At 41.6% G+C, this 11,049-nt stretch overlaps 1 long non-coding RNA gene across 1 annotated transcript; it reads right to left on the reverse strand.

Moving 5' to 3' along the window:
• Positions 1 to 3,096: 3,096 nt before the first annotated feature.
• Positions 3,097 to 10,792, reverse strand: LOC309345315. Its single transcript, XR_014158183.1, has 3 exons — positions 10,746 to 10,792; positions 7,511 to 7,597; positions 3,097 to 3,393 (listed from the first exon to the last, which is right to left on the reverse strand). It is a non-coding gene; the product is annotated as an uncharacterized lncRNA (long non-coding RNA).
• Positions 10,793 to 11,049: the final 257 nt, after the last annotated feature.

The following is an 11,049-nucleotide window of genomic DNA, read 5'->3' on the forward strand; positions in this document are numbered from 1 at the left end:
TTTGATATGGATTAAAGATGGATTGTGTTGTCCATCTCCCTCCTTCATCCTGAAAAATAGACCTTGCTCTTGTCATGCCAAAGCAAAGGGGGATGTGTGTGTATCTTTAAGCAATTGCTGATACCCTCAGCAAAGGGAGATCTGCTTGGTGTGGAATCTACTTCGTTCTGCATCTTTCCTCCGATGGACATCTTAAGCCTAGCTCTCTGTCAACCAGGTGCTGGAATATTTTAAACACTGTGCATTTTACTGTTTTTTAATCATTGCAATGTTTTACTGCTAAAATCATGAGCTGCTTTGAAATAATATGTGTAAGGCTGGATATAAATATTTGAGATGCAACTATAAATGCAGCCCTGCTGTCAATGCTGTGAAAATCTCCTGCTTCCCAGCACTTACAATTCAGCAGCAGACACACAAGTTGATGCAGCGGTGGTGGTCCTCTTCGTATGGGAGGCAAATTAACATCTCTAAAAATGCTCTATGGCATGTGTTTAAGTGGGCCTGTTTATGCAATCATTTATTCTGCGAGGACAACCCCCAGATTCACTTCAGCCTCTGATTAGTTTAAAGAGAAACTCTGATGTATTCAGAGGTAAATTGAAGCCTGAAGTGTCTTGAAAAAGAGCCAACACTCCCCAGCAAAGTCAGTACTGTAACTGTGAATTTAGTTCCTTTTCCTCCTGTGATAAATAAATGTGTGTTGAATGATTATCTTCTGGACCAGATTGGGAAATGTTTTTCTTCCTATCCTGAGGACCACATGCCAGTGGCAAACAGTGCCAGATGCAAAACGTTCAGAGATTCACCTTGATCTAATCATATACTTTAGGCCGGTGGCGGGGAGCTTCTGGGCCACACAGCAAATGTGGTCCATGCCTTTATCAGGAAAAGATGCCTGTTTGCCCCACACCCCACCCCACATCAGGGGCGGCATAGGTAAGGGTGGGACTTCAAAGGAACAATCAGGAGCTTCCTTGGATCCAGAAAGGTGAGTTCCCACCTGCTGATGGGTAGATGGGAGCCTGCCTTCACCCTACGCAGCATTCTTCAAACCACTGCGAGATGGTTGGAATGTTGGAAGGCAGACGCCCAATTTCAGATCATGCCTGCAACTGCAGAGGTTCGAAGGAGAAGTGCGGAGGAGGGGGCATTTAAAGGTGTGTTCCCATCCTCCCCTCAGCTGATGGGCAGATTAGAAGACACTTTCCAGGAGTGCCAACTTGAATAAAAATTGGGGGGGGGCAGGTAAGCCCCACGTAATCGATCACAAAATGTGGTGTGCACACATCATTTGAATGCCAATGCCCATCAACTTTGGGGGGCCCAGACCCTCAAAAATTTTATGGGGGGCAAAGGGAGCTCAGGCCCTAGAAGTTGGCTCCTGTGATTCAATCGCAGACCCGCCAAGTGTCCCTATTTTCCAGGGGCAGTCCCTGATTTAGAGAAGCCGTCCTGGTTTCTAATTTGATCCCGGAATGTCCTGCTTTTCCTTAGGGCATCCCTATTTTCATTGGAGAAATGTTGGAGGGTATGGAGTTATCTGACCCCTGAGCCATCTGAAGGCAGCCTTGTATAGGGAAGTTTTTAATGTTTAATTATGTTTTCATATTTGCTGGAAGCTGCCCAGAGTGGCAGGGGCAACCCAGTAAGATGTGTGGGGTATAAATAGTAAAATTATTGCTATGGAATGGGACATTCCTATTTTTATCAGAAAAATGTTGGAGGGTATGCAATTGCTCCCTTGCTGGGTAGTAAACCCCATTGAATTCAACAGGGATTACCTCTGAATAAACATGGATTGAATTGTGTGGCAGGTTTTCTTTGTGTCTTCTCTGAATTAAAGAATAAAAGTAACTACCAGATTTGAAGGCAGCTGAGTTATCCTTGTATGGTTCCTAGTTACTGGGAAATCCAAAGATATATTGTTCTCCTGAATGGTTTTCTATGGGCCATGCCAGAGTCTGAGCTTCCTGTGAGTTTAGCTTCTGGGTCTGTAATCTTTGGCCTACTTCTTGCTCTGGAGAAGCTGAAAAACAAACATGGCTTTGGTTCAAGTCAGTGGCGAAGCTTCAGGACCAGTGTTGCAAGGCCAGCTGGGATGCATAGATTTAGGTCCTCCTGGCAGGAGGTGAATCTCTTTTGTAAATGAAAATCTATGAATTTTTAGCTGCACAACAAATAAGTGTGCCACCAGTTTGCATTGTGGCCCTGCACTTTCCTCTGTGTTCAAACAGTTCTCGATTAGCACTTGCTGTACAGGTCTGTGACCTTTTTTTTCAAAACGTTCTCTCTCTCTCTCCCCCCCCCTTTACGAGTTTATTTTGGCTGCTCCTAGGCATTCATAAAATTCCTAGGGAACTGGAGGTTTTAAGCAAGGCTTGTAAAAAGCCAGGGGAAAGGGAGGTGGGAGAACAGGTTGGGAGAGGAGTTTTCCATGACCATGTCAGAGCCTCCCTTATGGGAGTCTTACACCTTTCAAGTCCTTTCTTAAAGCAGCCGTCTTCTGAAAAGGAGAGGGGTGGAGAGCAAACCTCTGTTTCTTACTTGGGGCAGCATGTCTGTGCGTTAGGCAGAGAGAGTTTCTGTTCCCCCCACCTCTCTCTTTGTGTGTTTCCCTTGTCAGTCATCCCTCTAGAGCTTTTGGTCTTCTCAGCAGGTCACCAGAGTTGGTGAACAGCTCAGAAAGCACAGGGCATCTGAAACAAATTAGATCTCTTATAGCCACCCAGAGACCGATGATGGATGGAGGTCTGTATTTACAGCAAAACTAATTGGCAACATACACAGACATCTACACGCACCTCCCCCATGCAAGAAAAAAAAAGGGGGGGGGAGTATATTATTTTGCCAGACTTCAGAATCACTGGGACGGTTTTATAATTGTAGAACATTACACTGCTCAATATTTTTTTAAAAAAAAGAACAGTGAAAGTTTTCAATCTAATAAAAGCATTTGACTGGAGAGTTAAAAATAACAGGGAACAAGGAGTTTGATTTGGAAGTGAGTTTTATTCATGGACTTTGCTTGGCAAAAATGTTTCCAATTATAAAACAATTCAGAAAGTGCTGCATTAATAAATGCCCTCCCCTCCTCTGTTAGAGGGGCTGAGATTTTAAAAACTGAAGTGGATAAAGGGGGCGGGGGGGGAATATGGAGAGTTATTAAAATATAATTTAATATAACCTGCATAAAGTACATCTATACCACAGATGGAGTCTATTGCGCGACAAAATCTGAAACAATACAAAAAGTTGACTTAGTAACTTAAGTGTGAGCTGCTGATTTTTAAAAGCAACTCCTCTTCCAGCTCAGGAACCTATTATATACAACAAACAGCAAACAGGACCCCTTTCTTTTCATGTCATGTTGTTGCTGGGTTTTCTAAAAGGCTGGGAAAGAGAAGGGATGGAAAAGGAAGAATAAATTAGTGGCCTGAAATCTAATTTGTTGCATTGTTTAAATCAGTGTTTGCTAATAAAAATTTTCTGTATTGCATAGACAGAGATGCTGCACAGGCAACCTTTAAAGTGGTATTACTGGATGACATGGAAGAAAGAACCCACTTTGGAGGGGTGCACAAGTTTTGAACATGGAAAACAGTGTGCACATCTTACCATGGGGTGGGGGTGGGGGTGGGAGTGTGATTTCTTTCTCATACATTACAAAGAAGACTAGACATCAGAAAGTGCAAATCGCTTGTACTTCCTATTCCCTTCACAGTCAGTAACACACCAAACTGCTATTATTCCTAGAGATTATTATGAATTTCCCTCAGTATCTGAAACTAGTAAGGTTACTCCCAGATCCTTTATCTATTGTACTAAAGCAACCTACCTCTCCTAAATCTGTATATATTCACTACTAAGATTTAAAGGATATTGGCTGTATTGAAGTCAACTACTGCTAAATCACTTAAATCCAAGCACCTGCTTTCTGTTTTGTTTTTTGAAAAGATCGCTGTGTTTCAATTCACTTTCCCAGAATAAAGCAATAGCAAGAATAAATGGATTGAGGATTGCACTTAATACTCTTTTGCACCAGGATAAAACATTACTGTGTATGGCCATCGGTTTTACTTAAGTCAACAATCCTGTGAATTGACTGAAGATGACAATTATTACACTGTCCGCTCCCAAAAGGTTCCTTAAACAGCAACAGACTTAGGTTTCTCCCTTTGATATATATTTTTTAAATATTTTGTTTGGCTACATTAAAGATGAGGCCCTAATTCTTACTTATAATAAAATCTGCTGACTCTTCTTTGGCAGTAGAAATGGGTCTACAAGATTATAAAATCCGCTGACTCATGTTTGGCAGTAGAAATGGGTCTATAGGATTGTGCAAACCGAACTTGCGAGGCTATTTTCCACCACCCCACCAGTTTCTATAGAAATTAGAGAGCAGATTTTCTTCCAAAAGGGAATTCCTGCTTCTGCATTATGGTTAATGTTCTATTTGCTTCCTGTCTCAGTTAAGTTTGCTCTCTCTCCCTCTCCCAGATCTGGGAAGCTGTGCCTTGTATAAACAACCATCAGAAAGCACTGGAGTATGTGAACACTTAGTTCTGCTGAAAACACAATCATTGTGTTATTCCAAGTTGATGAAAACACCCTCTGCAGTTTTCCCTCGCAAGGTCCACATGCCAATCAGCGTTTGTCAGTGATATAATTTTCTCCCATAAACACAACCTTTGTACAACTTCCACTCAGAGTAAATAGACATAATTCCCAAACCAAATAACGCACGTCGAAGGGAAATGGAGATTATACAAGGGAGAGAGAGGAGGAAGAAAGTTACATGAGAATAGCTCTAATTGCAAGTGTATGTGTGTAAGGGGCGGGCTGTGGGGCAGTAAGGGATGGGGGGGGGGGACAAACCTCTTCTAAGGAATCAGGCCATGGAAGGGGGAGCTGGTTTATTTCTTCACACTGCAAAGAAACTGGTTAAGGCAAATATTTGGGGAAAATGTTTTTATGCTTGTTGATGATTTGAGACCACCAGGAATTGCTGAAAGAGGGATTCAGGCTGTTTATGGACAAGGAAAACATTTGTGTTACTGACCTGTCTAAAAGGAAATGGACAATATGCATTGTTAAGAGACTGTTGCTTCCTCTTCTTCAGTCTTTGCCTGAGGACATACATGGGGCCCATTTTTTTTCTTTTCTTTTTCCAAATAAAAATGTTACATATTCCTAGGGCAGTTTTACGGAATGTGGGACATGAGCTGGTTGCCATTGTTTTGACAGAGTCTGAGATGGATGGGACTGTTGCAATGTCTGTTCATGGTACTCGGGATACCTTTCCACTTGTGTCGCCTGAGGACATAGACAAACTACCTCAAGGACTGAGACCCGCCATCTGTTTTCAGGACTCTTGTCCATCCTGGCTTGTGAAATCCACCAGGGATGGGTGTTTGGACCTTGAAGTAATGGGGCAATCTTCACTGTTTTGAAGCCTAATTCAGATCCAGTGGTTTCTGATAGTTATAACCTGGCTCAAATTTACAATTATTGAGGAGGGTGTCTGAGTATGTGGTTGTTCCTTGACGCTAGGCACTGATGCTAATTATTTAGATGTATACAAATCTCATTACAGGCTTAGTTTGGGGAGGGAAATGGCTTTTGTTGCTCTGATGGATAATTTATGCTGGGGAATAGATGAAGAGAGTGCAGGGGAGCCTAACTTCAATGAAATATTGGGGGTGGGGGGCTCAGGTAAGCACCATCACACTTAATTGATCACATGTTGTGGCACATACAAACTTTTGAATGGAAATGTCCATCAATTTTGGGGGGTCCTGGTCCCCTCAAATATTTTAGGTGGTGGAGAAGGGACCCCAGCCTCTAGGACTTGGCTCCTATGGGAGAGTACCATCCTGTTGTTTCTTCTGGGGCTCTCAGAAGCTTTCAGCTAAAGTTAAATGGACCATAGCAACCTTCTGGATCATTTATCTTGTGGTGTTACAGTGGTTCTGATTCTTTCTGAAGGAGCTGTCCTGTCCTGGCTGATGGTGCTGGGGGTCTTTTATTCCCACCCATGACAATTGCCACAAAGTTCCAAAATGTCTCTCGAGCTTTTTAACATCTACATCTATCTGTTGGAGGAAGCCATCTGGAGGTTTGGATTGAACTTTCACCATTATAGGAATAATACTCAGCAATACCTTTCATTTCCACCTACTAGTCTCAAGGAAACTGGAGAACTCTTGAACCTGGAAAGAAATTTGGGGTGGGTGAAAGAATAAAAACCCTGAATCTACATCTTGACAGGAGAATTGTGAGTGTAAGGAAATCAAACACTGTGGGTAGAGGTTTAAAACTGGTGTCAGATGGGGTTGCACACCCCCTGAAGGTCCATGTGGACTGAGTAGGAATCTTCCTGGAGCTGCTACTAACTGGGAATACGCAGGTGGAAGTGGTAGCGGCAGCCAATAACTATGTTCCTATCTGGAGGATTTTGCTCTTGCTTTCATTACTATGTACCTGAAACATTCAGGCTAGACTACTCTATGTGGGGCTGCCTTTAAAGATGCTTTGGAACTTCCTGCTGCTGATGAAAACAGCCACAGTTGAATACTGAATAAATGGCCAGCAGCACTGGAGGCTACTGCATTTCAAAACTCAATGTAAAATGCTGGGTTTAATCTTTATAGCCTTAAACAGTTTGCACTCAAGCTGCTTGAAGACTACCTTTACCCATATCAGCCTGACCACACTTTAAGGTCAGCAAGAGAGATACTACTCAACAGCCCACCTCAAACAGTTAGATTGGCAGACACTTGGGAGAGGGCATTTTCTACAACGGCCCCACGCCTCTGAAACATACTGTTATCTGGGGGTCATCACTATAGGCCTTTAAGAGGTAAAGGGACCCCTGACCATTAGGTCCAGTCGTGACCGACTCTGGGGTTGCAGCGCTCATCTCGCTTTATTGGCTGAGGGAGCCAGCGTACAGTTTCCGGATCATGTGGCCAGCATGACTAAGCCGCTTCTGGTGAACCAGAGCAGCACACGGAAATGCCGTTTACCTTCCCGCCGGAGCGGTACCTATTTATCTACTTGCACTTTGACGTGCTTTCGAACTGCTAGGTGGGCAGGAGCAGGGATCGAGCAACGGGAGCTCACCCCGTCACGGGGATTCGAACCGCCAACCTTCTGATGGGCAAGTTCTAGGTTCTGTGGTTTAACCCACAGTGCCTAAAGAGACATTTATTTTACTTAGCTTCAGTTGGAACTGTTACATTGTTGGGAGGCTGGTGGCTTTTAGCTGTATATATGTATTGGATTTTAATATTTTTGGACTGGATAGATTTTGTGTGACTGTTGCCTTTTATCAGTCAGTTCTGGTTGCCTTTGTTTCTTACTTTAATTGTGTAAATAACTTTCTTAAACTTTTTTTTTAACAACCACAGCAGCAGAAATAAACAAATAAATGGTTTAATAAATAAATGAATGATGCTCAGTTTTAGCCAACACTCAAACTTATGTTTCAGCTATTTCCATTTACCCTGTTTGAAAGAATGGATGGAATTCAGCATTTCAGTTCAAGCTGATTATGTTTCCTACACCTTCCATTTCTGCCATCATGCTATTTCTGAAGAGGAAAAATAGCATTTTGATAAAATGATATTGTTCTTATTTTATCATTTCCATAAGCAAGGTGCTTTAGAACATTGCTATGCACACTTTCAGTTGACCATTGTTGAATGAAAATTCTACATATGCATGACAATCACACCTATAACAATTTTTTATGTGCGTGCTGCCTAAACATATTTCTAGGCATATCAGAGCCTAGAAAAATGAGGCTATTTAAAGGCGAAGCTACAACTTGGGCTACAACTTGCAGTTTTGTAAACAGTCAGAGATGATACAGTAACCACTTATTTTCTATTTAAGTTTCATTACCCATAGAAATAATCGCTTTTGTTTTGAAGGAAAAAGTAGCCTTTAAAAATTGGGGGTGGGGGAGCTTGTGAAGAGTCTTTGTCACAGGATTAGGGCCCTTTGTCAGTTTCCTGCTGGGAATCATCAATTGTGGGCAGCCCTTGAGGAGAAAAGATTTGGGCGAGGAAACTGCATGGGCCCCCAGTGAGGATCCAGAGCACAGTCTGGGTTGGGGCTCCACAGCAATTTTTTATTCAAAATAAAAGTTTTTAAAACACACACATAAATTAGGGCCAAATAAGAGATGCCATTATTCATGCACTTAACAATTACTAAACAGATAAACAACAGCCATGGGAACTCTAGATTGTGCCTGTGATGTTGGAGGGAGGATGACTTTAACCCTGTACCCATGTCAATGTCACCCCCATGACTGCTGTTTATATTCAGTGGGAAACGCACCTTTGCACCAGTTTCTTCAGACGAAGGAAGAAATTGCTCATCATAATTTTGTTTGACTGCTTTATGATTTAAAAAAAAATCATCAACATGCATCGCTTGACCCTCTCCCCCGGCTTGGCTGCCACTCTTACCAATTACCTTTGTTTCCAAGTCAACAGAAGCTATTTAAAAGTCAACACCACAGTTTCTAAGAACGTGAAGACATTAATCTGACTGTTCCTACCCCAAGTACCCCACCATTTTTGGGGGGGGGTTCTGGCAAATACGGCATTTTTATTAACATGGCAATGCAGAAAATTGCATTTTTAAGATGCTGTTTGACCATCTGAAAGCCATTAGCTGTTCAAAATAACTGCCATGTGATCTCATAAGATAAAAGGACACCAGATTCCTCCAAGGACAACAATCAGGGCACAAAGGACTTGACAGATGTTCACAAACTGCAATAAATTCAAAATTTGGTTTGACAGGACAGTCCAGCATGTGAACAGGATTGCAACCTTACTCTGGTGCACTGAAAGCAACAGAAAATTGTTTTATGTAAATAGACTTGATTCTTCCACTTCAACTTCCTCAGGAATAATGATGAGCATTGGTATTCTAATTCCCAATGATTTGATCATTCTATTACTGTGCTCACCCATTGCATTTAGGAGCAGAAATCCAGTGATATAATCCAAATAAATCCAAATAAAAGAGGTGGAATGGAATCTTGCACAACTTTTAAATGTAACCTCAATCCAGGACTCAATTTTGACTTTCTGAACTGCAAACATTTTCTCATTTTGCTTTATTGTTTTCCACACTCCAAAACTATCTTGCACCTTTCCTGAAATGTATCAATAGATTGGATTGATCTTTATTACGGCCATTGGCCCATTACACGACAGTTTCCCATACCAACATATTATACTTAAACTTCCAAATTTAAAATCGCCAAAACTTACAAAAGACAAACAGGAACCGAAGCAAAACAAAAACAAAGACCACCATCATATATTGAAATGTATCAATAATTTACCAAAATTGACTGAATCACAATCATATACCTTATTGCTCTGTTCATACTTTTGGAGTAGCTGTAATAGAGTTGGTAAAAGAGCCTAGGCCTGGTTCATGATTAACATATTAGTCTAAATGAAGTTTATCTCCCTTGAGGCAGTTATGTGTGTGGGCTTTCACCATGCAAACTAGCAGAAAGTCAATCCTGTTGCAAACACGTGCTACATATTACCATATTTACATTTTCCTGTTTGGAAAGATGGGAAGCTTGCTGAGGTCCTAGGTTAGGTGAGCTGAGAGTTGAAACCTTAAACCGTTTCATGCTTATTTGTTTTATGATCCTATTGGGTCCACTGTTTATCCAGATTGTTCAACCATCTGGATTAGATAATTTGTTGGAAATTAACAGTGTTTGATGGTTATCAGTCTCAGAGTGATTAAAACTGGTTGAAAATTTATGGAGGCAGGCAGAAATGTCCTACACTGAAACATGGATCCTCCCTCCCACCCTGAATAAATCCCCTGATTTATGATGAAGTGATAGAGGATCAATGTGAATCTCACCTCTCATCATCCATCAGTTGGATCCCAAGATGGAGGTACAAAATGCTAATGCACAATGCATCATTCTGGACTCTAAAACAATTCAGAATTAGGCTGAATCTCAAACAGCCTTGATAATACTGTAACATTTTATTTGTCTTGCCACCCATATTCTTCCAGTAATCCAGTTTTGATCATATATTGTAAAAAACTAAAGAAATAATGAACATGTATGTGCCATTCAGGTGTCTGCAGCAGCCTTTCCCTGGTGACTAACACATAGACAACAGTGGTTAGGCTATATTGATCCAGAAATGATTCTTGCTGGTAAAAGGCACTACTAGCCACTAAGATTATCTGGGCCTCTGGTGACAGAGATGGGACCAGGAGTATTCCCAGACTATGAATGTGCACTTTGGGGGAGTATAACCTCATCCAAAGCAGGCAAATGACTGATTATATGGACTCGATGATCTGATCACAGTACCTCTGGCTTGCCACAATTCAATCAGGTTACTGGCCCTCATCCAGCCCACTACCAACTTCAGACATCAGTCCAGGGCTTGTACAGCTTCTCCCAATTCAGATGTTACAGAGGGTATCAGTAGTGTACTGATGACAGCTTGCCCTCTATGGCCAATGGTATCAGAAGCTAAGTAAGAAAAACAGAGTTACACTCCCCTTGTCATCCATTTGATAAAATTCATCCATCAGGGTGACCAAGGCTTATTCAGTTCTGTAACCAGGCATGAACCCCAACTGAGTCCTGGCTGGCCTCTCAATTAGTGTTTGTTGGATTGGTGATGTATATTACCAAACGTACTTGGGGAGCCATTAACCACAATTACCTGCCTCTATTCTGTTGCACGTCAAGTGGCTTCTGTAGTGTCAGAATGTGCACACAAGAACTAACTGCATCAAACTGGCAAAATCTAGTTCCAGGATTCTACTACAATCAACTCTTGAGACTTTAGAGCCTCACTGAATTCTCTGCCATTAAAAATCCATATAATCACATAATTAAAGCCCTGAGCATTTGAAAAATTTGCATGCATATTTGCAAATGCTTTTAAGATAATGTTGAATGTATTCACAGAGCTTTTATCCCCAACATACTTTTTAAAGGCACACTTTGCTTGGAAATTGCTACTA

This window comes from Podarcis erhardii, assembly GCF_964252035.2.
Source record: "Podarcis erhardii genome assembly, chromosome: 6".
NCBI lineage: Eukaryota > Metazoa > Chordata > Lepidosauria > Squamata > Lacertidae > Podarcis > Podarcis erhardii.